At 40.6% G+C, this 27,158-nt stretch overlaps 1 protein-coding gene across 8 annotated transcripts in view; it reads left to right on the top strand.

Annotated features, from left to right (window-relative positions):
* MID1 (midline 1) overlaps positions 1–27,158 on the top strand; it is a 317,531-nt gene that overhangs the window by 127,293 nt on the left and 163,080 nt on the right. The window contains exon 1 of one of the 8 annotated variants that reach the window (XM_043537806.1): positions 7,462–8,425. The exons of 3 other annotated variants lie outside the window; for them this stretch is intronic. The gene's annotated coding sequence lies outside the window, so the exon portion shown is untranslated. Of the gene's footprint in view, positions 1–7,461; positions 8,426–15,371; positions 15,535–27,158 lie in introns of those variants that run through there. 4 more of the 8 variants (XM_027822565.3, XM_027822568.3, XM_043537807.1 and 1 more) reach the window with 4 other exon arrangements.

Here is a 27,158-nt window from a genome sequence, read left to right as displayed (position 1 = left end):
GGCAGGAATTTGAACATCTGGGTGTTCCAGCAAAGAAACACAAGCAGTCATGAAGGGTGTTACACACCTGTCCGTTTCTGTGACTTTGGATAGTGAAATGTCGGAAGCTGATTGAATAAACTGGGGAAAAAAGAGAAGCATTAATGAAAGCACACTGATATAGCCTTTGTTTTGTGCCTGCCTTCATATTGCACAAGCACGACCTATATCAGCCTTCACAGTTTTAACTTACTGAAATGGCACAAAAATAATGGCACTTCACATAAAAATATCATAGTTTCACAAATCAATAATTCAGTCTTTTTTATGGGTGTGGCTTAAAAAAAGAAAAAGAAAACAATCAGAAAATCTGAATGTAAAACAGCATTGCCAGAAACCTAGGGAAGTACATTATCTTTGTAGCCACTGTCTTTTATTACCAGCAGCATTTAACAAAAAAGAGAAGCCTACAGAGGAAACACATCTGGAAATGTGTCCTAAATAAAGTAAAAATTCTTTTGGGAAGTGGTAAGCCTATACTATATGTCTGTAATTAAAAGAAATGAGGTATGGTTGCTCATAAAAAACATCTGAAAACAGTTTAAAGGTTAAAAAGAGGGCTCCCTGGCATAGATAGAAGGGTAAGAACTGAACAGACCAACTCACTCCTCGCAGGGTGGTGCTCACTGTCAGACAACTTAAAAGTGCAATTTAATGTTTCAACTCATTGCTTACTTAGCTGGCATGGCATGTAGATAAATAATTTTAAGTACTAAACAATGCCACTAACAAGAAGAAAAACAGCATTCGTGTGATAGGGAAGACTCTGAAATTGTTTCTTTCTTATTCATAATAGTGTATGACTAATGTTTAGAGACATCAGTCCATATCCTTGTGGGTTACTTCATTAAATCCTTAAGGCCCGTTCTGTTTTCATCTAAGGCTTCTGTTTTTCCTCTTCTACAAAGCAAGAACAAGGATGCTTTCTGCTGGGTTTCCCTAAAAAACATATTGGGTAATCAGCCCCGAGAGTCACGGATGACAGTAACTGAAGCAAATTCAGGGGTACTGCAGTTATATGGGACTGGCTTTGATGTAGGGTTGCTAACCCTCCAGATTAATCTTTAATTAAAAATTATGTAATGTGATGAAACCTCCAGGAATATATCCAACCAGACTTGACAACCCGATCCTTACTTTTTAATTGAAGTAAAAAGACATCAGTCCTTTTGACTCTAAGGGGGGAATTTAAGTGTATTAGAGCATCATGATAAAAAGCTCCAAGCAACAGTGGAAATATCTAATCTGGAGTGTCTTGATACTTAAAGATATTGGACTCCATCAGTAATTTTTTATCTTCTCATTTTGGAAATATTTTGGAAAATATTTGCATATTTAACTATATATGGGCCAGCTTGTGTAAATTAACATAGTTTCATTGATTTCAGTAGAACTATGTTGATTAAACCCATGAAGGATTTGACCCATATGGTTTATTTCTATATTTATTAGTGGTTACTGGAAAAATTCAATGAAATATAAGAATGGAATTCTGCACATTTTTGGGAGGGTGATTCCCTCCCCCCCTATTTTCAGGTCAACTTTAATATTTATACTTTTAAAACTCTGTGTATTTTTCTTATCAATGCCATGTTCTTGGGATATTTTTGGCTCCCTACAAGCTTTTAGGTCAAGTATTTTATGATGTTTCTTTTGGAGGTTATTTATGTATTCTGTTTTTGTTGTTGCCACTTGAGAATTAAAGAGAGTATTTTGTATTCTGGACATCCCAATCTTCCTCTGGATGTTGGTTTAAAAATCACTGAGGAAAGGATATATAAAACCTGCTTGTGGAGAATTGAAACCACGTTAGTTTGGGTGTGAAAAGTAGCGCTGTCTGCCTGAAATGTGAGGGATTAGGTGATTACTCATTTGTGAAAAATAATGGGCCTTTATTCCCCTAAATTATTTATATCTAAAGTCAAAGGCAATCTGTTTGTGATAGACTTCACATCTCGAGATGATGATGATGATGATGATTGTTTGTAGTATCAATCTTAACGGTCCTTTTTCAAGCTTGGCTTTTTTTTTTTTTTTTTTAAAACGTGCTGGGTCAAATTCATACCTGGTGTCAGCATAGCTGGTGCAACTCTATTACTCCATTCTGATGAAGGACCAGATCCTGGGGTGAGGCCTGGCTGTATCTGGCGCAGCTCAGGATGGGGTCAGAGTGTGCCCCTTATCTTGGGGCTGGCTAGGTTACTTTAATGTATAGTCACTTCCCTTGGCCCAAAGGGGCCATTACGGCAGTTGGCAATCAGATGGGTGTAAAGAGGCCCTGGTTCCATCTGCATTGCCCTGGCCCCACACCCTATGCCATTAGCAGGTAGCAGCTCTGTGCCATCTGCGAATTGCTCTATGCCAGAACAATTGTTCAGCAGCTGAGGAAGCCAGCTATAGAACAGCTTTGTACCTGTTCCACCAGTTCAAATCCACCCGGTGTACTGGAAAATTGGACCTGAGTTTGGATCAAATTGTATGTACTGGGAAACAAAATAAGCTGTCATAGACCAGATACTTTATATGAAGTATTAGGCATGCTAAAAATAAGGTCACATACAAACATCTGGCCACAGTGTGGCTGAATCAGATTTTTTTCATGTGACATTTGGCAAACAAATTAGTTTGATTATATAAGGTAACAGTGTGCTCCCTTCCTTTCAAAGTATATAACTTTCAATCTATCAACACAGAACTAGCCTCTGTCAGATCACAGTAATCAGGGGTGATTTGTCTATTATCCCAAAAAAGTAACTGCCTCAACAAGCCTGCTTTTACTGCTGTACAGTAACTCTCAGCCTGCCAAGGCCCAAATATATGACCTTGGCCTGTACATTGGCACAAAAAAGAGTCACAACAGAATAGCTAAGGAAGGAAACTGAGAAGATGTGAGATTAATTTATAGAATGTATGTTGTTTCCATAGTTTAGTTTTAAGACTTAGCATAGCTGATGTCAGTAATTATGGATTCACTAGTGACTCAATACGTAAGACAGTGTTTCCACTTTAAGTGCAAACTGTTTCTCATGCAGGAAGTCTCTGCTCTGATAATTTGTTTTGGAAAGTATGAGGGTAATTAGGGCAGGGTTAACTGGATAAGCCATTTTGAGATCTGAGATTTAGAACAATTTTTATGAAGTGAAAAACCAACACAGTTTCAACCTATTTTCCCCTCCCCTCATAACTTTACAAGTCTTGTTATAAAAACTTCAAACTTGTCTTTTGCACTAATTCTCATTAGCCTAACCCCCAGTACTATTGAAATCAGTTGGAGTTTGCCAGAAATGGGATTTGTCCCAATGAAAAATAATGTATAGCCTGTTTTTACCAACTTGCAGTGCAAATATGTTTCATGATTAGGGACTGATGTTTCATACATAATATATACAGTACAGACCTGTTTACGCGCAAATCCGCTTAACGCGCGGTAGCGCCATGCCTGCCAGTGCTACCTATTTAACATGCGAGACTCGTTTACACACGGTACAGGTACTTGCTATGTAGCGCTACAGATTTGCTCACTAACTCACTGACAAATATCGACAGGAAGTGTGGAGTGGAAACGTGTTACCGATATTGGTAAAGATGTCTCATGCATGCTTAGTCATTGTCACGCTAGAGAGATATAGAAAGATATATATAGTAGTTATATAGTAATATATATACACTACATTAGAAAATTTTAACCATAGGCCTGATATAATGGCAGAGGGCAAGCGTCAGCGTTCCTACACCATAGAAGAAAAGCTAGCTGCAATAGATCAAGTAAATAGCAGAGAAACCCAGCCCAAAGTTTCAAAAGATATTGGGATTGCCGAATCTACTCTCCAAGGCTGGCTGAAAAACAAATCTAAACTAAACGGCTTTGTACAAAATATCGATTCTGCCACGGGGCTTAAGTGAAAACGTGTGCGCTATTCAGCAAACCCACAACAGACAAAGCCATGCGCACGGGGTTTGCTAAGGAAAGGCTGAAAGGAATGCCGCTAAGTGGGCCAATTCTTCAAGCCCAAGCGACAAAATTTGGAAATTTAACAGGGGATGATCATTCCAAGCCAGCAAGGGGTTTATAAGTCGTTTTAAAAAGCGTCATGGCATAGTGCAGGTATCTATTTCTGGAGAAAGCTGATCAGCCGATCAATCGGCCGCGAATGCGTTTCATCTGCGAGCGAATGACAGACTTCATAAGAGAGAAAAAAAATATGAGCCAGAAAGAAAAAAATACCATTATTTTCTGCTCTAAGTGAATCATAGACACTTTTTTCAGCATGGCCGTCTTAACTCGCGGTCCGTTAACACACGGTCGTGACGGCTTGACTCCCAACATCTGCGCGTAAACGGGTCTGTACTGTATATAATACTTTGGGGAGAGGTCTATTGAATGTTGTTAATGCTAGTCCACCTGATTACACTAGAAAGTGACTCTCCAGCCCTTATTGTTGGAGAAGACAGCTTTTAAAATGTAAACCCATGAGCAGGTTAGTACACTTGTAATCAGGGGCGGCTCTACCAATTTTGCCGCCCCAAGCAGTCGCTGCTGAATTGCTGCCGCCCCCAGAAGAGTGGCGGAGCTGCCACTGAATTGCCACCGCGGGACATGGACTGCCGCCCCATTCTGAATGCCACCCCAAGCACCTGCTTGGAAAGCTGGTGCCTGGAGCCGACCCTGCTTGTAATAATTTTTCTTTCAAAGAGACATCTTCACAATCATCTTCAGAAAAATGTCAGGCCCCCAGCCGAGCTTGCATATTCAGAGAAACACCTCTTCCCCTGTGCTGCTTGGTGAGAAGGTATGAGAAAGCAGTTCTACCACGCCCAAGGAACCAAGCTATTGAGCCTTCTCCTCCTCCTCCTTGCAGCAGCCTCATGTCATTTGCAGAGGCAAGAGGGGCTAGATTTTAAATGCTTCTTCCTCCAGCAGTGGAATCTTCTTTCACTTCCCTGAAGCTGGTAAAATTGCTGTCTGTCCTCTCTGTTTCAGAGATGGAAGCAAAATAGTCCTACAGGAGGGGCAGGGAATAACATCACCCTTTCACCGATCCACATGGCAGTGACACTTCCTCAACCTCTCAGTCATATTGTTTTATCCTTAGGGTTAGGGGCCTAGCGGCAAAGTAAATTGAAATCTGGACCCAAACCCTGATCTTTTCAAAATTGTCTAGAGTTTTAGGGTGTCCAGAGCCAAGATTTTATGTCAGGCCCATCTCTCTTGATCTTCTGTCTTTTGGGAGACTTGGAATAGGAACCTCTCCAGCCCCCTTATGTGAGTGCAGAATGTCAGAACAGCCAAGTTTTCAAAAATCCACCCTGCACTTGAGTATCCCAGGTGATTGCACTGTGTATTGACAGTTATGGACTAATCACAAACCACACTCCTTGAATATGGAAAGTTAATTGAACAGGTGATAAAATGCTGACCAGGTGAGATATTTAGATTACCTGAGTAAAATGTTTCCCCACAACATGCATCCTTATCTCTTTGGAATGATTCGTTAGTAACACCATACAGGTATTGGTTTTCAGCAAATAGGGCCATATCAATTTTTGATGCCATAATCCGTTGATTAGTCATGAAGATAAAACCTGTATCTTGTGAGAAAATATATGGATTGCCAGTCACTGTGTGTGGCATTTTAACAGATGCAAATTTCTAGAAGTCTTCGTCACCTTTCCTCATCCTTTCAACATAGGAGTTTCTACTGTATCTGTTGTTGTGTGAGAGCCCCACTGAAATGCTGGAGGCGGCTCTTAGGACTCCCTTGTTAAAATTCTGACACCAAATTGAAGAGAGTGTAGGGTGATTCCCCAGACTTTGGTAAATTTTGCCTCTCTCTGGCTACTGCTCAATCACCCTTAGCACCGCAGACTGATCTCTGAGGCTCAGATTACTTCAGAAGAGCATTTTTTTTCTTTTAGAATGCATCATATTAAACCAAAGTCCATGTTTTTAAAAGTATTTAGGTGTTGTGGTGTTCAGCATTGCAATGCCTACCTGATTTAGGAGATTGTCTCATTTTCAAAAGTTATCTAGGCATTTAGGAGCGTAAATCACATTGACTGTCAATGGGAGTTTTGGCTCCTCCGTGACTAAATCCCTTTGGAAAATTATACTTACACTCCGTAATCAGTTAGACATTGCAATGCTGAGTGCAGCAATGCCTAAATACCTTTGAAAGTCTGGGCCCAAGTATCAGGCAAAAATGTTCCCAGGGAGGATTCTCCTAGGCTTATCTACAGTAAAAGGTCTTCACATACCATATACATTTCAAATTACATTATCTGAACCCTAAGCTAGGGATATAGATATTTTTCAGGAACAATGTATACACATTTCTTTCAAAGTGCACTTAACGCACCATTCTACCCTGCAGCCACTTAGAGCTGCTCCAGCAGTGGAAAGAGTCCCTAAAAACCTCTGTAGCTGGCCAGAGGATCATTAAGTCATCCCCTCTGGCCCAGTGTAGATATCATGGTTGGGGTTTTCCTTATGCCTCTATTCACGACAGCCATGTTGGCCCGTTAAGGCCGCAAGTGAGAGCAGCCTGAATTCTTTAACTGAAGTGTGAGGACCATACCAGTGTACAGCCTGGCCAGGGTCAAGAGAGTGGAAAGGTGTCTGAGTGTGGAAAGGTACCCTGAGCTGTGCAGCGTATTCTTTGACTGCAGCAGAGGATCTGGGCCAGTATGGTATTACTTCCTTTCTCAGCTGTGCGTATGAGAAAAAGCTTTTAAATAGCGAAGCAAAGGAATAGATTCCCCAATCCTTCACTCCCATTGCTACAACATACACAGCCACGGTACACGGAGCTTATCACAGGCCAAAAGAAAACACATTTTAAGAACCCTTTACTGAACTATTGCCATCACATCACTGTGACACCTTATTCTGCAGTTCAGTGCAAAAGATTCCTGGAGCTGAAAGGAATTTTCTGGGTAGTGACTACTCCTTGCCTCGATAGAAACAGCCATTGCTGTAGCAAATCCATGACCATGGGGCTTTTCTTCAGGCATCAGATTTGCCTGATTGTCCCTTGAGATCAAAAGACAGATTTCCATTTAGAGTGGAACAGAGGAACTAGCAAGCTTCTAAACTCATCTTAAGTTTGAGGCTGGGAAGGAGGGGTGAGAGAGGCGAGGGGGGAGAGGTGAGAGGGTTAGGGACTCGAGGAGGCGGGTGTGAGTGTATAATTCTGTAGATCTCCCCCTTTTCTTGGCTTAAAAATGGTGTAAGTCCAAGCAGCAGCCACACGTTACACACAGCTCCTTTTTAAAAGAAAGCCACTAAGGGACAGATTATGTGTGTTGTGCAACTAAAAACAGGTCCTATTGGACAAAGCAAAAAGGCTTCACCAGTTGTATTTTATAATCTGGATATTTTCTTGACATTCAAAATAGGGTACAATACTACCTTAGATTTGGAAGCTGTATGCAAGAATGATTTTTTCCCCCACGAGGAAAGGCAGGAATCACCCTCCCTAAGGAGAAAAATGAAAGTAAAATGTTATGGAGAGGGTTATACATTTACTAGTGAGACAAATGAGGGTTTATCACAGAACATTTTGTAATTTCTATAGCTTTGTTTGCACATGTTCATATGTTTCTGTTCCTCAGAGCACACATATACTTGGTATATATGTAAATTAGACATAGCATGTTTTTCCCCATTTACTTCTTACGTTTTATGCATTTTAATCTGGTAGGACTTCAAAAGCAAATGTTTCTTAAATTGATAGTGACATATGTGGTTCTAAATAGAAGGGGTGTTACTACTCCTTACAGTTTTTTTGTTAAGTATTTGGGCAACTCTCCAATATTTGGGTAGTTTTTACTGGGTATTTAAATTTCAAGTTGTTTTTTTGTTTTTTTTTAAATCTCAGGAGCCTGTTAAACTTTGAGCGGACCCAGAGCAGTAAAATAAGAATGAAAATAATCTCTTATGCCACAAATTGACTTCCCTCTTTGTAGCCTTAGACACTGTTTCCAGCTGCTTTCAGTCTGTTAAATCCTTGAAAGCTTTCCTAATCCTCATGTAGGCTGTCTTTCTGTTTACCCCCCTCCCCTTTCTGCTGATTGGTGAGGCTATTTCATGGCCTAATTCAGCCAACTACTACGTATCTGAGCCGTGATTTGAAATAAGAGCAAGGCAGACAGTTGCCTCCCTACTCCTGACTTTTAATAGGCTAGAGGAAAGGTTGCGAAACTTGACATTGTCTTAGGAAGAGTCCCGACAGCAAAAGATAAAGGAAAATGAGAGAGAGAGAAACTTAGCAGCTTGTTTATACGGAGACTGCTGATGGATTTTTGTTTTTACTTTGAAATTACACTGTAAATTTGAATTCAGATTGTTTCCTGCTGGATGGATAATGGAATTCTAAACATGAGGCAGGTAAGGAACATGCTGCAAAGCATTTAGAGATCTGTAAAGGAGGGAGCAAAGGGGGGAAAGTTGGGTTGGTCTGTAAATATTTACTTTGTTGGACTAGATAGCATTTGCAGAAACCTTTGCCGAGTTTAGATTTTTAGCCTGAAGATCCTTTATAAATAAATAGAAATTAACCAAGGGTTTTTACTTTCAGTTTGATCTTATTGCTAGTAAGTGATGTTATGCAATTCATTGTTTGATTCAATTTTATAAAGGGCATAAAAGCTGTTTGTAGGATATGTAAATCAATTCCAATTTGCCATGGCTTAAATATATTGTGTAGGCTTTCTCACAACCTTGTTTGTGACATGTAGAATAAGAATGTGTTTTATAACTGTAGAAGTGTGTGTGAGTGATTTACTAAACATGCACAGCAACTCACACACAATTGCCAATACTTTAATTTTTCAGTTGCTTTAAAATATAATAGTCTCAAGCAGTTTTCTGTTTTCAAAAAAAGTACTGTAACGCTACAGAAAAGAGCCTAGAAAACCAATGATTATTCAAATACGATCACTTTTTAAAAATCTTGCTATGAATGGACAAAAGCAGCTGTTTTCTTATTCACAAAGTTGAAGGTCACAATGGGATAACAATTTGATACTACACTGTCTGTAGTTTTGCAATTAAAATATGCAGTTAGAAGAACACAGAGAGTACAGAGCACTGGCAGATGTAAATCTCAACCTTAAAGCAGAGCTCGGCTCTGAATTAAAGACCCTGGCAAATCAACATCTTAAAATCAATACTTTGTTTTATGGATAGCCACTGTGTGAAAGTCAGGCTCTGAGAAAAATGTTCTTGTTTCTTTGTGAGAGTCATAGTCTATTCAGGCAGCTTTCTGAAATCAGTAGGACTTGGGGTAAGGTGGGGGAGGAGGTAGTGGGGAAAGGAGGGTAGAAGCAGGGGTAGAGTTTGCACCTGCAGTGGAAATAGAGCATTTGTTTTTTTTCAACCACTTTTTGAAATCAAGATGAAAGCACTCATGTATTTTAGACCATTTTGCCATATGTGGAGGAAAAGCAGTTTTTGCGATTGGGCAAAAACCTGCTTTTTACCTTTTTAAAGATTGTTGCGGGGGAGGGGAAATCTTGTCACAGTGGAGTGCAAATGGAAACTAAAGTTTACATATTGCATTGCTTGGGTTCAAATTAGTCCTTTACTGTGTGATCAGCAGAATGCTTTGTCACCACAAAAAAGAACCTTTGTAAAGGGAGGTGTCAGAGAGGATCAGAAGAAAGTTGGGATATGTCAGAGCCTAAGAAAATACAAAACAAACATTGCTAAAGATCGATGAATGTTGCCTATCTGGGATGCTTCTATTTGAAGCATAAGGTTGTAAAGTGTGTGTGTGTGTAAGTGTAAGAAAAGGAAAATAAACCAGGAGAGGAGAAGAGGAAAAAGGAGAGTGGGAGCTAGTGAGAAAATAAACGGCACTAAAGTTCTTCAATGACTCCCCAGTAAAAGGAAAAGAGGAGGGGCAGATTTAGCATTAGAATAGTTTTGACTCGTTATATAATACCCACCTCCATCCAACAGAAGTTCTCCTCTTTCCACTTCCTCTATGACAGCAGTATCTCCTGGGAAGTTGCATACATGAAGTTGAGAATGTAGGCCCGATTCTTCCCTCACAGCAGTTTTACATTGCTGCAGCCCCATTAATTTTAATGGAGTTACTCCTGGTTTTTCCCCTCTGTACATGAGAGAAGAACTAGATCCAATAGGGATGCCCTTGACTGTTATACATTGTCATAGCTTCATAATGGAGCAACTACAGCAGGTGAAGATTTGCCCGTGTGTTTAGACACACATTTTTGTGCAAGCTTTCCCAACCAACTTGGTTGACCTCACTTATGCCATATGCACAATTCTGAAGTTGCCACTGGATTTCAGTAGTGTTTGCGTGTGAGAAGTATTTCAGTTTGGCAGAGAATCTATGTTTACTATGAATTCTTGCTGAACAAAAGCCAGTGATCTAATAGTCTAGAGTTGAAGAGACTAATCATGCGTATGTTGACAGAGCTCAAATAGCCTCTTTGCATCTTTAAAATGGTAAATCTTGATAAGCCTCCAAATGTGATGACCGAAGGACAGTACAAAATAAGAAAGCAAAATATTCAGGAACTGAAGTGCCATGAAATTGGTTAGAAATCATGAGATGGTTAGAAATCACTTCTGATTTTATTTGAAAATTTCTGAAGAGGAGTCGTCCTCAGGAAAAGATGTGCCTTTTATATCTGCCAGCCAATTTGTTGTCATAATCCTAGTATGGTTTGGATTTGCAGGGTTAACTATCAAACAAATCTGGTGTCATCGCATTCAAATGAAATCATATATTGTGCTGATGAATGATCTGGCCCACAGGCAGCATATAGCTACTGAACAATAGTGCACAGGCTCAGAAAAGTGCAATGAAGCTAACTATCCTAGCCGAAAAGCAGAAATTACCCATAGAAATGTAATATGCTGCCTGTTGGGCTGATAGGATTCAACCTGCTTTACAACTGTGCCAGGCCCACAGTCCCTAGCGGGACATCGTTGGTATGGAATGCTGTGCTGAGAGTCATAAATGAGACATGTAAAAAGAAGTAGCCTTTCATTAGGAGGTAATTTAAAACCTCAGCAAGAGCTGTGACGGTCTCTGTTCTGTCTGATATAAATAATAACTCCACTGAAACCTCTGTAATGAAATTGTGATGTTTCCATACAACTGCTGTGTACATCACATCTTTCAAAGCACCTTGGTAATTCTGAAGCTGGAAAATTTCAGGCCTCTAGTCAAAAGTACGTCCCTAGGAAGTCGAACTGTGTCTTTTAAGAGGGTCTAACCCAGGGGTGGGCAAACTTTTTGGCCCAAGGGCCACATCAGGGTGCAAAACTGTAGGGAAGGCTGCGCCTCCCCAAAAAGCCTGACCCCCAGCCCCTATCTGACCCTTCCCACTTCCCGCCCCCTGACTGCCCACCTCAGAACGCTCCACCCATATCCAACCCCCCTGCTCCTTGTCCCCTGACTGCTACCCCCCCCCCCCCCCCCCGGCACCCTCCCATCCAATCCCCCCTGTTCCCTGTCTCAGATGTGTCAGAGATCTAAGATTTATTGAGGCCAGTGTGGCTGGGTGCAGTTTGCTTGTCTGTATTCTTGGTATTTACTTTAAAACTGGAGAGGGCAGTGTGGTATCTGTTTTAGGGTCCCCAAATGGATCTCAGAAACTAGGTAATCAATTAATTTTTAATATTCAAACCCATTTTTGCCCACAACAAATAATATCCTCAAACATACTAACACCATAATGCAGCACATAGGAATTCTGTGAAAGCAGATTTAGGGCTTTATTTTCCACTCACTCAAGTCAATGGCACTATTCCCATTGACTTTGATCAGGGCAGGACTGGGCTCACAGTCCTATAAAAGGGTCCTATTAGACATGCAATTTGCTAATGGATCATTAAGAACCTAATTAAAAGTGAAGATAAAATCTGTAAGGCACAAAGGCCATTTCAGTTCTTATTTGTCATAGCTATAATCATAGCTTTTATAGTATATGATTCATAGAGTGCATACATGCTGGATAGAATTTTAGTCGATAACACATGTAAAACATAAAATCATCCCTCTTCCATACAGATGTTTAGCTTTTTAGCATGTGGTTTCTATTTCCTACTTTCTTTAGTGCACCTTTTTAATTCTTAATTTATTCCTTGCTAAGAAATCTATATCCTTGTCCTGAAATATTGTAATCATAAGACTTGCTTTAGGAAGTGCTGCTTAGAGTTCATTTTTTTTTTTTTTCAGGGGCTGTCTTGTCTAGAATGAGAATTTATCTCTGAGAATTCTGTTTGGTGTGTGCCATATCTAATAAAGAAAACAAGTGTATGGAATCTGTGGGCTGAGAGTATATCAGTTAATTAGTGGCTGGACATTACCCGGTAGGAAGTCTGGCAAAGTTTTTGTGTGTGTGTGTGTTGTCTGCTTTCTTTGATCATTTGTGTGGTAAATAGACATGCAGAGTAACTATGGCAACATGTGCTGTAGGTTTGTGGGAACAGAGGGGATTCAATCACTGGACAAAGGATAGTTTGTTAGGATAGGTTATGATTAGAAAAAGGTGGCACCGAATAGGACATTTAAAAACATAACAAATTTGAGTTCTTCACAACTTGGAAAACAACATTTGCTTCTGTAGCTATGAAAAATCCTGCCATGTTTGAGGGTAGTGGTGGAGAGGGGAAACAGAAATAAATTAGAGTATAAAATAGTGCTATTTGATTATTGTGCAGTATATGCCTTTTGTAAAACTGCATTTGTTCGAACCAAATGTACATATTAGTGTTTTTTAAAAATAAACCCTTAAATATTTAAACCTCATCAGTGGTTTGTGTATTAAGGCTGGAAGACTGGCCTTCTGAAGTGTCTAATATCTTTGTACAACTTGTGATCAAAAGATACAGTACCTATTTCAGTTACCTACCTGTAGAGGTCAGACTTGAAGTTCACAAAAACTTTACATGATAGAATTTAAACCAGAGTTAAGAGTAAACATTTCAGGGCAGACATAGCCACTTCCTTATTAACTTTAAACTGAATTACTTGATCTTAGTTTATAAATAGCATATTATATTAAACACACACACACACACACACACACACACACACACACACACACACACACACACATATACTGGATGTGCATAACCAGCTTGGAATAAATAAAAATGGAGCCTTCTCCCCCATCTTGAAAGGAACCAAACCTAAACCTTTTATTAGGTTCTAAAATATTTAGATGTGTGTATCTCTCTCACTAATCCCCTTCTACCTCTGATACATCTCAGGTTCTCAGAATGTCTGGCATTCTCTGCTGGGCTGGCTGCTGACTTCCAATCTAACAAATTCCAGGGTTTCTGTGGGATCAAGGGTGGGGGCAATGCATTCTGGACCCCTTCTAACCTGAAGAAGCCTTTGAGCTCAGTAAAAATAGTGCCAGACCTTAGAATCCATCAACAGAATAGCACCAAAGGTAAGGGGTCTGCTGGAGGGTGGGTCAGGGATACACTTTGGGACTGAGGAATTAGTAAATGCTCAGGGGACTTGTTGGAGCTCAGCAGAGTAGAAAGATGGAGTCCGGGAGAAGAATCAGATGGGCGGGGAGGCAGAAACAAATGTAAGGGGACTTTTGTCCCCTTACTAACTCAGTGGGGGTTTTTCAGAAGGCTAGCTCCCAGTACTAAAAGTAAGGGGAAGGATCAATGGGAAATCAGGGTAAAGGAAGGGGGAGCGAAGACTCAGATCCTTTCGCTAACCCACTTCACCAGGGTAGTGTATAAGCCAGGAAAGTTCCCCACAATAGTGGGCCTGTTCCCCTGCTTACACTAGTATGGGAGAAAGAAAAGGGACGCACAAAAATGTGGATAAAGGTTCGAATAAGCATCAGAACTTCCAGGGCTTATTTGAATTGAACTTCCAAACCTGTAAGGTTTCCTATACGGTAGTCTACCTTTTGCTGCACCATTTTTCTGTACATTTGTGCTATTTCGTGCTTATACTGTTTCTGCAGGTTGTAATGAGTTATTGCACATCACTTGAGAGCTCAAGTCTGTAATATGAAATCGACCCTGTATGGAACTTAAAAGGCACCAAAACAGTTTGAGGAAGCAGAGTTTGATCTGATGTTTATAATAAAAATAGTTCTTAATGTTTCAAAGTGATACTTCATAGATATATTTATTATACTATCTTATGGGGATAGGGGTGGAAAGATGTGCAATTCCAAAAACCTGGAATATAACACTTTAAGGTGTGTTTATTTGGCCCTGCAATATGATTAGATTTTTCTTGTAACATGTTTAGATCTAAAAACACTTTGAAAAGTACTAAAAAGATTGAGAAAGCTAAGGCTCTACTCCTGGCCCAGAGGGACAGAGACTAAGAAGACACAATAGGTTTGTTATCAATTTTAATTGTAACAAAATGGACTGTAATGACAATATTTTGCCACAATAATGCATTTGTAAATTATCTAGTTGTATTAAGATTTTATTACTGCTGAAAGGAGTTGGTACTTGATAGTCCATCACTTTATTTTTTGGGAAAGAAGGATTAATTTTTTGCATTTCTATAAGAGGCCTGACAATTGCACCTGGGCACCTAACTCTCGGTGTCACGTTGCATGTGTGTTATAAGAAAGTTATGTATTCATCCTGTCAATGTCACTTCAGGCTCAGCCAGAGCAGCTGCTGTGGAGCTGAATTCCTTCTCTCTTGCCATCCCAGCATCTGAATTCAGAGTTTCTGTTAAATTCCCATACTTGACTGGCTCCAGAAGGGAAAAATGGCCAGTGAAAGTTTCTCAGGTGGCGTTGCATGGAACTACCGGTACAGCACCAAGCTGACTCTCACAATTCCAATATGATAATTCACATGTGTAAAGTTCTTCACATCTGCAAGTGTAGCCCTTCTGCCACATGCCGCTGTCAGCAATGAGGACTGGGTTAAATCTGTGTAGAATAAAAAAAAATGTGGCTCTAGCTCCCACCCAGAGGTCTGTTCCTACTTCTGGAAAATAGAACCGCCGTGGTCATCTTGGCAGCTGATTCTTCCCCACTGAAAAACACTCAGGAATCCTTGGGAATATGGAACCACAAATACTTTAATTTTTGGTGGGGGTGGGAAAGTAAAAAAACAAATCAAAACAAGTGTGAGACGCTAGCCACATAGATATCTATATACAGGAAGGTAAGCAAAACCCAGTCAATGGGTCAGGAGTATGGTGTCAGGCGTATGGCTGGTTCCACAGATGCAATGTATTATTTGACAAGCTGGTTGATGTTTGGAAGTGTTACCCATGAAGCAATCCCCATCTGCCAGAACCCCATTCATGGGTCCAGTTAGAGTAGTAATCAGGGGGACATCAAAGGTTGGTTCCCCTGTGCCTGTCAGCTCAAGTCTACAGAAGTCTGCACCACTGGGTCCTGCAATGTGGAACTACCTGATCCACTGATATCAGCTGTGGTGAAGTTAATCCTGTTCCACAGGGCTCCTCCAGGCATGGGTGAAGTCTGCTCTGCAGAGTCTCTTTGGTAGGCAAGCACTTTTTTCTCTAGGAAGCTTTGGAATGCTACCTGCTTAACTATATCACTTAATTCTGCACCTTGACTATTGACTAACTCCCAAACTCTGTGTCAGAATTCTCAAAGTGTGTGTTTTGATCCTGAGCCTGGTCCACTGAAGTAAAAGGTTAAAACTCATTTACTGAAGTAGCAGAGGATTAGGCCCTGTGACATTTTATTGGTGAGATTCAGTGATGCATAGCATTTAATTAATTGCCCAGTTGGTATAGGGGTGTGTAGTTGGAAATGATTGACATGCAAAATCTGATGTATACTTTAAATGTTGTATTTAGGGCTACTTCTCTTCAGATTTTTGGTACTAAAAACGTAAGTATTGTTCCAGTTCTATACCAAGTCAAACCCACACCCTATGCCTCTTGTTATGGGCTGACATGGTGAGCAGAGTACAATATAATCATGCAATGAAAAAGTTACAATGGAGAAGTTACTTATATCCTTAACAGAAAATGTTCTGACATTTATGTTGTCAGCTGCAATGTTATATTAGAATACATCTTAATCTTTTGTAAGGGGAACAGAATCACATCTTTACTTGTACATTAATGACAATGTTGCTTAGGGGAATTAGTATAAATCTTGTAATTAGATTAGGAAAAGAGGTGAAAAGCACTGACTTCCTGTCCTCTAAGTTGACTTTTAAATATTGGGGGGGAGGGGAGTAGAAGCACCACATAATAGGACCTGCTCCTGCATACACTTAACCATGTAAAGTAACATGTGTTACTTTACTCACATGTGTTTTCTGTAGGGCTGTCAAGTGCCATTAACACATGATTAACTCAAATTAATTGGGATTAATCACTGTTAAAACAGAATACCAATTGAAATGTATTAAATATATTTGGATATATTTTAATACATTAATATTTCTATTACAACACAAAGTATACAGTGCTCACTTTATTACTAATATTTGCACTATAAAAATTATAAGTATTTCAATTCACCTCATACAAGTGCTGTAGTGCAATCTCTATCATGAAAGTAACTTACAAATGTAGATTGTTGTTGTTACATAACTGCACTCAAAAACTAAACCATGTAAAACTTTAGAGCCTATAAGTCCACTCAGGCCTACTTCTTGTTCAGCCAATCACTAAGACAAACAAGTTTGTTTACATTTATGGGTGATAGTGCTTCCTGCTTCTTATTTACAATGTCACCTGAAAGTGAGAACAGGAGTTCGCATATCACTTTTGTAGCTGGTGTTGCAAGGTATTTATGTACCAGACGGGGCATAAGAATGTTTAGCCTTTCAAGCTTCGGCCACCATTCCAGAGGACATTCTTCCATCAGTAGAGCTGATGACTCATTAGAATAATGCATTAAATAAACTTGTGACTGAACTTTTTGGGGGAGAATTGTATGTTTCCTGTTCTGTCTTACCGCATTCTGCCATATTTCATGTTATAGCAGTCTTGGATGATGACCCAACACATGGTTGTTTTAAGAACACTTTCAGAGAGGATTTGACAAAACACAAAAAGAGGCACCAATGTGAGATTTCTAAAAATAGCTACTGCTCTTGAACAAAGGGCTAAGAATCTGAAGTGCCTTCCAAGATCTGAGAGGGACGAGGTGTGGAGCATGTTTTCAGAAGTCTTAAGAGCAACACTCACATGTTGAAACTACAGAACCCAAACCACCAAAAAAGAAAAATCAACCTTCTACTGGTGGCATCTGACTCAGATGATTAAAATGAGCATGCATCAGTCTGCTCTGCTTTGGATAGTTATTGAGCAGAACCAGTCAGCATTGATGCATGTCCTTTGTAATGGTGGTTGAAACATGAAGAGACATACGAATCTTTAGTGCATCTGGCATGTAAATGTCTTATGATGCCAGCTACAACAGTGCCATGAGAACACCTGTTCTCACTTTCAGATCGTGATATTGTAAACAGGTAGCATTATTGCCCATAAAGGTAAACAAACTTGTTTGTCTGAGGAATTGGCTGAACAAGAAGGAGGTCTGTGTGGACTTGTAGGCTCTGAAGTTTTACATGGTTTTGTTTTTGAGTGCAGTTTTTTTGGTATATAATTCTATATTTGTAAGTTCAACTTTCATGGTAGTGTTTGTATTATTGTACTTGTATCTCTTTACAGTGCAAATAGTTGTAATATAAATGAGCACTGTACACTTTGTATTGTGTTGTAATTGAAATAAATTTGAAAGTGCAGAAAACGTCCAAAAAATTTAAATGCTATTCTTTAATAGCACAATTGTGCAATTAATCAATTTTTTAAATTGCTTGACAGCCCTAGTTTTCTAATTAATTTCTTTCAGACTACTTATGTGAATAAAGCTATGGATGTGCTTAAAACATTTGCTAGATTGAGCCATAATACTGTAAAATTAGTAATATAATAAGCAGAATCACTTGATGTTTAAATAAAATGGTCCAGATCCTATGCCGGTATAAATTGGCAGTTTCCATTGAAGTCAATGGAGCTTTGAGGATTTACATCACATGAGGATCAGGCCCAGCATTTTAGGGAGAATGCTAAATTCTGCTAATTAGGCAAGCAAGAAAAGTTTAGAAAATGAACCCATTTGCCTGTCTCCCTCCTTTCCCAAATTTTTTGCAGAACATAGATCCAGAAAAATTGAGATTCAGAATTTACCTTTTCAAACAAAAGGTAACATTAACATTTTTGAAATGAAATGTTTCGTTTCAGTTTACTGAACTGATCTAAAATGTTTCATTTTGAGCCTGTTAAATACTAAACTGTATTCCCCTAGTAGCATATTACCTCATGGGAGATGTAGTTCAGGCATCTGATGTTCCCTTTCTCCTGTGGAGACTAGGCTCCATGGCTGGACTACATCCCCCATAATGTTCCCACAGTCATGTGACTCATGATGCAGTAAGTAGTTTAGTCAGGGAAATCCACATTTCATTATAGTCCTCAAGGGAGCCTGGCCCATAGAGAATGGGGTCTGAACCGCAAACCCTCAAACCAATGCTCTGATGGGAAATTCAGTTTAATGTTTTGCCAAACTATTTTGAAATGAAATGTTTCAGCTCAAAACATGAAATATTCCAATTCAAGCTGACGTGACCAGAAATGAAAAATTTCAATTTGATTTCCCAATAGAAAAATGAAAATTCTCAGCAAAATTACCAACCGTCTCTAGATCAAGAATATCCAGTGTGGTCCAAAAATTTTGGAATTATAACTCATGCTTCAGGTCATAAGCCTGTTTCTATTAGAGACAAGGAGGAGACCTACAGTGGACGTCAGATTATTCTACATCCACATGTTGCAAAGTTCTTATACCTTCCTCTGAAGCTGGCCACTGTCAGCGACAGGATGGTGAACTAAGTGATCCTCGTCTGATCCAGTCTGGCAATTTCTAGGTTTGACAGAGGCCTGTTGGCCAAGGGTCCCTGGTCTCTTGCAAACAACTCTCACCAGACCTAACACTTATTATACCAAACACACATCTCGCAGGCTATTTATCCATAAAGAGTAACATGTAAAAGGTACCTACAAAAAGCTTATAAATAGTCAAGATTCATAATCATTATGATATGCACTTGGGTAATATTTAAGGAATAGGCTTTATGGACTTTGAGTAAGAGTTAGTTACCAATGGATGTTACCAGTATGTCTTGATGATGGTCCATTCAAGCAGGAGGATGCTGTCACCCCTCCTTGGTTAGCCAGTGATTTAAAGCAAGGCTCAATGATCTAGCCTTGCTCCATCCCAAGACTATTGATGGAAACCATCAAAGACAACAGCAAACAATGAAAATCACTTGAGGTGAAAAAGGGCATAACAGACAGGGGATTTCCATGTCTGAGTAGAGGCAAAAGACTGATTCCATATATTAGAGTGCAGAGAAGCCTCCTTAGTGAAAGGATGCAGATAGGCTATCATGGAAGAATTGGGTTCTGGTTTCTGTGAAGACAGCCAACTCTGCAACAAACTGACCTGTTGAGAGAGAACTTATGTTAGGAAAGGTACATGTAGACCCAGTTCTGTTATTTTTTATTGTAAATGTTTCCACCAATCTCCACTCTTTTTTAAAATAAACCTACTCTCGTTTTATTATGCTCACAAGTGCTGTGTTATATAGAAACTGATTTAAGGTAAAACTGGGTAGAGGATCTGGAATTTCTGTGAGTAGTTATTGTCAAGGGCTGGAGATCACAGGGGAATGATTCAAAGGGACTCGGGGACTGGGGTGCACCTATTATTAACCTGCATGGCAAAGACAGGGCTGGCATGTACAGTTGCCAACCCTTCAGGATTGTCCTGGAGTCTCCAGGAATTAAAGATTAATGTTTAATTCAAGATTGTCATGTGATGAAGCCTTCAGGAATACATCCAACCAAAACTGGCAACCCTACTGGCATGGCCTAGAGAAGAGTGCTTTGAGTAGCATGGGTTTAGGGAGCCAACGCTTCACTGAGTCCAGTGAGGCTACCTGTTGCTACAGGGAGGGGATAACAAGGTGACACTCAGTTCTGGGAACCCAGAGAACTGTTGCATTCTGTTCCAAACTTTCTCAGGTAAAACTGCAAATGGAGACTTCGGTAAAAAGGATCAGACTTGTATTGTGGTTGAGACTAATGTGCTATGCTGCAATATAGCAAGTAAAGGCAGAAATGTAAGATGTAATTTTCTGAAAAAAATGCAGTTAAAAGCCAGCAAGTTCCCCATGTCTCCTGAAAAATGAAATTTGTGCTGCAAAACTGCAAGACAGTGTCAAGAGAACAAAGGCAGGGCTACTTTGGGAGAAATGTGGAGACAGCAGGATTCTTGTCACTTTCAGTATGCTGTCTGGGTAAAGAATTAGGACAGGAAAACAAAATGGCAAAGGGTGGACGGAAATCAAGTTGCATGTATGTTCCCCAGTCACTTCCATGCACAAATCTGCACCTGTGCTCTGGCATGATATAGCAGGGTCAAAATCAATGCAGTTTGCTTAATCAAATAAATTAGCTTTGCAGTCCCTTTTTAGAAACTAATAAAATGCACTGAATAGAGCAACTGGTAGAGATTAATATATTTTGATGCAGATACCCCCTTTAACAATGCCTCGTGAAACCAGTGGCTGTAAAGAGTTAATGGTTCTTCTTTTCTGATTGGATAAAGAAGAGAGTGCAGTTAGGTAAGGATTCTTAACTGGGAGTTAAACAGTTCAAAAGTGCACTATATTGTTTTGGTCTAATTAACACAACATGGTGATAAGACATTAAAACAGAGTGACAACACTATACATTGATAACAGAGGACGTTAATGCCTGCAGACACAGCCTACATTGTAAAAATCTGGGAAAAAATGCTTATTATGTTAGATAGGTCAAGCCACATTGACCTAGTTTTGCTTTGCTGCCTGGAAATTATGTCAGTATTAGTTATGTCATCCCGTTGCTTGAACAATTTAACATCCTTTTTGCATTGCAGTGTCCTGCTAGTACTTTATATATATTTACTTATTCTCTACCAGGATCCTTCAGGCTAATAATTGTAGAGATCTGCATTTGACAAAACAAACTAACCGAACACCACCACACCCCAAAATTGGTTCTTTTTGATATGCCCTTTGTGTGGTAGAGGGTTTTTTTTCTGTCAATAAATAGCAACCTATAAAAATCCTAAGGCATCTCTTCTCCCCTTGATGTAAATGTATAACTCGCGTTAAGGTTACGGAGTGAAGAACAACTAGGCCTCATGTTGCCCCTACCCAGCTTTATTTATGGAAATATATTTTTAGTTTTGTGATAATTAGCTGTTTGCCTTTATCATTGTATAGAGCTTACTGAGTTCTTGTGAATAAGCAGATTTCCTCCCCCCGCGAAATGGATGAGATCATAGGAAATCACTTGTAATTCATCTAGAGAAAATTTTGCTCAGCATTGAAGATAAAACTTGGATTTCCCTAAATATTCATGTTTTGTCTTCACACTTGTTTTTTTTCCAGTTTCAGGGCTGGGCCATACAATCTGCCCTGAGTTCAAGGGTGATTGTTAGCGTTGTGTATTTGGTTGTCGTGGTAATAGCTAAAACTGCTGCCCCCAAGGATACAATGGTTAGTGCCTCAGGAGCAGGCTAAGGAATGAAATGTGTCTCTTCTTCCTCCCTGCTCCAGTGAGGAAATAATCGGCTCCTAGTGTAGCAAGTTACTTCCTCCTCTGCACCAGTTCATCTCTGCTAGCTCCTGTGTTAAGGTGGTGAAGCTGTGGCTCCACCTACTCCTCAATTCTGCCCGCCCACTCACCAGCCACCTGCACAGATGGGGGAGTAGTGGCCCTGGAGAGTTAACTGTGCCCCTCTCCCTGCCTTCCCCCTCTTTTGGCCTCTTAAGCCTCTGCATGTTCTTGTCAGGGCAAGTCATATTCTGGCTTTGTGTAGCATTTCTACATATCCAGGAAAGAGTTTTGAATCCTAATCTTGCTCCCATTGGAATCAAAGGGGAGAGGCTTTTGGCTAGTGCCTCTGGACCCAGTCATGCAGGCATGTGAATAATAATCATGGGACTACTTAGGTGGGTGAATTTACACACACATGCAAATAGTTGAACACTCACACCCTCTTGTAGGAGCAGGGGGTGTAGACCTTTTATCATCTTTTAAAATTTTTTAAAATGAATGATATGAAGTAGTCCTCAGGGTTTGAATGTGGCCTTGTTCCTCTCAGTGTTAAAATATTCTAATGTGGAAAGAGCTGTATAATTTCTCCACCCTTTCTTCACAGATAAATTTAATCTTCAAAAGGTCCTGGTGCTCAGATTTTCAGCTCAAGTAAAATTGCTTTCTAAAGTCCTTGAATGTGCATCAGATGTAAATGCTCTTATACCCCTCATTATCAAGCTTAATTGGAACAAAAGCCTGATAAGATTCTGCCTTCAAAGATGCCTCATCAATACTTCTGAAAGGTGAAGAAATGGCTGGAGCTAGAAGTCTAGTATTGCTAAAGCAGTATAAGCACATGCAGTGCCTCATATATGTTACCGTAGATGACCACGGCAATCTGCAAGTAAATGGAAAGAGAAGATCCCTGCTCCTTGGAGTTTACAATCTAAAACAGATCAAGAACACAACAGCAGGTCATGATGGGGAAAATCCAAATGATTTAAAACTGATCAAAGAAAATCTCTTTACACTGCTGTTAATTAGCCTGTGGAACTCACTTGCCACAAAATATCATTAGGAACAAGAATTTAGCTGGATTTAAATTTCAATTAGCTATTTATATGGATAAGACTATCCACAGATATACTAGCAAAGAAAAGCACTTATTAGGGGTCTCTGTCTTCATGCTTCAGGACATAAGTCAATCTCAGACAGCTGTCTGAGATTAAGAAACTTTCCCCCCACAGTAGGTTATTTTAGAGTTGCCTATTGCAGGGTTTTACAGTTTATCTGTTTCTATGGAATGATACTAAAAATAAATCCTCCTCCTACATTTTGAGGGTAAGGTAGATTCCCCACTGAGAGCAGATCTTTTGAGCTGTTTTGTTTCCCCATGTGTTTTGTGGGAAGAGATGACTGGGCATGGACCAGAATACTAGCGGTTGAAATAGAGAAGAAAAGATGGAAGTTCAAGTTGTTGTTTGGTCTCTACAACAAGAGTTAGCAACACCTGGATATAAGAAGAAAAGAGGAGTCAAATATGACACCAAGCTTGAGCTTTGTGTTGGGGAGAATATTGGAGTTAACAGAGAAAGAGAAGGGAAAGTTTATGAAGAAATGTAAGATTTTATTTTAGCTGTTGAGTCTGAGTGCGTAGTGGGATATCCAGACAGAGAGAGACAGCCAGTGCTGCTTTTTTGGGGGTCAGGATTGCCCTCCAATGGCAATCCAATCTCAATGGTTGTGCATCCTAGCCTATGTGTAGCTGTCTGAGAAGTTACATTGCTCAAAAAAAAAAAAAAAAAAAAAGAAAAGTTACAATACATTTTGCCAATTCCCTCCCACCCCCCCAAAAAGTTAAGTAAAATAATTTTTGACCAGCCTCACTGAGGTGTTTTTTTTTTAACTGTTCCTCCTACTAGATAGTAGCGTGCAGAGCAGGCTGGCTTAAGGCTCTTCCCTCCTCCTCCCCCCCACCTCAGTCTTTCTATGCCTTTATACACCAGAGCAGATACCAAGGGAGGAGGTGGAAAGAAAACACTAGCCCCTTTACTATCTGTGCACTGTGTCTGCACTGCAGCACAAACACCAACTCTGTGGGTGGCACGTTAACTGCCAGGTGGGGGAGGCTAGCCCTCAGTCCTGCCCTTTCCGCCTGATGCCCCACCCCTTCCACACACCCCACCAGAGCCCCACCAACCCCTTGCGGCCACCGGGCCCTGCTTAGCTCCCCCACCGCCCCAAAGCGCCAGGAGGGGGGGTGGCGCAGGTAGACTGGAGCCACACACGGAGCAGGAAGCAGGAGGGAGGACCTGGGAGTGGAGCACAAACAGGGCTATGTCTGGCTGTTTGGGGTGGCACAGCCTCCCTCAACCTATGGTACTCACTGCCCATGACCAATTGCCCATTTTTTTGGCATAATTTTTACAGTGTTGGCAACAGGAAGGAGATTCTGAGAGTCACCACGCTAGAGCTGTAGTTAGAGCTATGAAAGAGGACTATGTTACCTAGGGATAATATGCAGAAGGGAGAACCCTGAGAGAAGCCAACAAGAGGAGAAGATAACAAGTGGGGCAAAAATGGAAAGAAAAGAAGAGAACTAGGTAATCATGGGATGATCACTAGGAAGGAGAATAGACCCAGGAGTCCAAGGATAAGATTTTCCAGAGTGACTAATGATTTTTAGGTGCCTCCAGTTTTGGGTTTTGCTCATCTTGAAGCTTTGAAGGGGTCAGATTTTCAGAGGATGGGTATACAGCAGTGTCTGAAAATCAGGCCTTTTAAAAAAGTGTCGCAAGTCAGGCAGCTAAAATAATTTATGAAATTCTTGAACCATGTGTGCTTGAAAAAGTATCAGATCAACAATGAGAATAGGTTTTTAAGCATTACATGATTATACGTTGTCTTGGTAAGTATAGATTGAGTAGAACATGAAGAGCAGAACAATACTGAAGGAGTCTGAGGAGAAAAAGCTGAAGAAGTAGGAGTAGATGGCAAACAAAGAGCCTGGGGGCAAAGAAGAGGAAGAAAATGGGGTAATAGTTGGAGAAGCAAGTAGGTTTGAGGCAGGAATTTTTAAAACAGGGATTCAAAGAAGGTGTCATGGGCAGCATTCCCTCTAATTTTTCCCCACTCATGTGCAGAATGAATCTTGCTCTGTGCACCAATATGGAGGTGATGTGCGAGGGAGGGGGCTCAGCATAGGGCTGAGGGTTGGGGTATGAAGGCTCTGGCTGGGGCAAGAGCTCTGGGGATGAGGTGTTTGGGATGTGTGGTGGGCTCAGGGCTGGGGCAGAGGGTTGGAGTGCAGGGGTGAGGGCTGCAGAGTGGGGCCAGGGATGAGGGGCTCAGGCAGAGGGTTGGGGTGCAGGGCCAGGCTCTGGCTGGGGGTGCAGGCTCTAGGGTAGAACCAGAGATGAGAAGTTGGCAGTGCAGGCAGGCTGCCCGAGGGCTGGGACCAGAGGACTCCCCCACAGCTCTCTTCCCACCGGCAGCACAGAGCTCCAGAAGAGGGGGAGAGGCCCACAGCAGCCCTGGATGCTCCAACTTGCTCCCCTTCCCAGTTCCCACCCACCCCTAGCCTGCTGCACAGCCCTTTACAGCCTGCTGCAAGGCTGCACAACTTAGAGGGAACTTGGGTCACAGGGCCAGTACACCCCATGAAAGGTGGGGTGAGCCTGCAGTTAAAGCTAATGGGGCTTCCCTGGACTGCAGGGAAATGCAGCCCAACAGCCAGAGTCAATGGGGCTCCCCTAGACAATTAGTGAGGAATCCACCCACAACACACCCACTTCTGCCAGGACCCTGGCTCATCCTTCCCTGGGCTACATCCTACCATGACTCCTGCAGCTGAAGTCACAGTGTCTTTGCAGTCTCTGGGCTCCTCAGGTGGTAACTGCAATCTCCTTAGGTCATCCACAAGTGCCTGGGCCTCAGCATCGCCTACTCTGGCTATCTGGGATCCTGACTGCTACTCAGCTGGTACTGGCAAGGTGCATCCTTCCTCCTCAGCAGTGAGCCCAGACTGAGCTAGGCTGCTCGTTTTTATACTGCAGCAGCAGTTGGAGCATGCCCAGCAGGGGGCATGGCTTCTGCTGCTAAGAGCGCTGCTTTAATCTCTTCCGCTCCAGTGCGGGGCCAGTACACCCTATCACAGAAGGCCTCACAAAAGAAGTACTGAGAAAAGTCATTGCTAACTTCATACACTTCTCCATTAATATGTGTGCCTTAACCCTGCTTCAGTCTGTGAGTGGCATAATGATCAAAGGTGATTTATCTCAAATAAATCCTCTGGTCCCCTGGTTTTGATTCTCATGTTTATTATATAAATCAAAGAAAAAGTACTTTTTTTTTTTTTTTTTTTTTTTTTAGTATGTAGTTTTGAGTTTAGCTTATCTAAAACTCACTAAAAAAGTTTTTCTCCAAGGATCAAATCCCAAGGGGATTTTTCTATAATTTGAAGAATTTTGTACATTCTCTCTCATCAAGCTTTTTACTGATAGCTGTAAGCTTGATAATGAAACCAGATATAAATAATCAATTTAGAAACCAAATGGGAAAAAAAGTTTAATTTTTTTTAAAAAGAGTGAAGCAAAATTTAAAGGGATGTTGTCAATTTAAGAGATTCTGGGAAATACCTTATTCCATTTTTTAAACACTGTTTATGAGCTCTCATTGAGCCAGATTGTGAGCCCCTTGCTCTCACTGGTGAACATTTACTCACACTGGGGTCTACCTGTGTGAGTAAACACTCATCAGCAGGAGTAAGGGACTTGTTCTCTGGACCTTAGTAATAAAAACAAACATTGAAATATTTTGCTCCATTGTGCAAGAGTTTTACATTAGCCCTGGGGAGTAGACAACCTTGTGACGCACACTTTTGATGACCTCAGCTATATGGTGCTGTATCAGGTCTTTAAGATCAATATTTTTAGTGTTTATGTGTTGTTTTAATCAACATTTGTATGGCTAAATCTAGTGCTAATGAAAGTGATATAACACTGGCTAGAATGTTGTGGGCAGATTCAATAACAGAGAACTCCAGCCATACCAAATTATATGCTGGTGTATGATTCTGCTGTAGTCAAATATTCTTATAAGATCCCCAAACACATGCAACTGTGTAACCTAAGCAGGGTTTGAACCTAGGTCTTCAGAAATGAAAGGCGACTGAGTTAATTTACTTCCCCAGCCTTGTACAGTAATATTTTAAGGCAGTGTGAATAGTAGAATCATAGAACTGGAAGGGACCTCGAGAGGTCATCTAGTCCAGTCCCCTGCACTCATGGCAGGAAGGGAATTAGCTATTCTACTTTTAAAGGATAAAATTGTAATGTTTTCAGTATGTGAATTGACACAGAGCAAAATTCACACCGTAGTTTATTTTGTAGAAAATCAAGCAAGTCAGTGAAACTTTGGGATTCGATCATTTTTGCTTTGGAGGTTAATTTATTTATTTTTAATTCTAACTGTTGTTGGGGTAAAAAG

The sequence above is a fragment of the Chelonia mydas genome, chromosome 1 (assembly GCF_015237465.2).
Source record: "Chelonia mydas isolate rCheMyd1 chromosome 1, rCheMyd1.pri.v2, whole genome shotgun sequence".
Lineage (NCBI taxonomy): Eukaryota > Metazoa > Chordata > Testudines > Cheloniidae > Chelonia > Chelonia mydas.
This window is presented reverse-complemented; position numbering and strand designations above follow the sequence as displayed.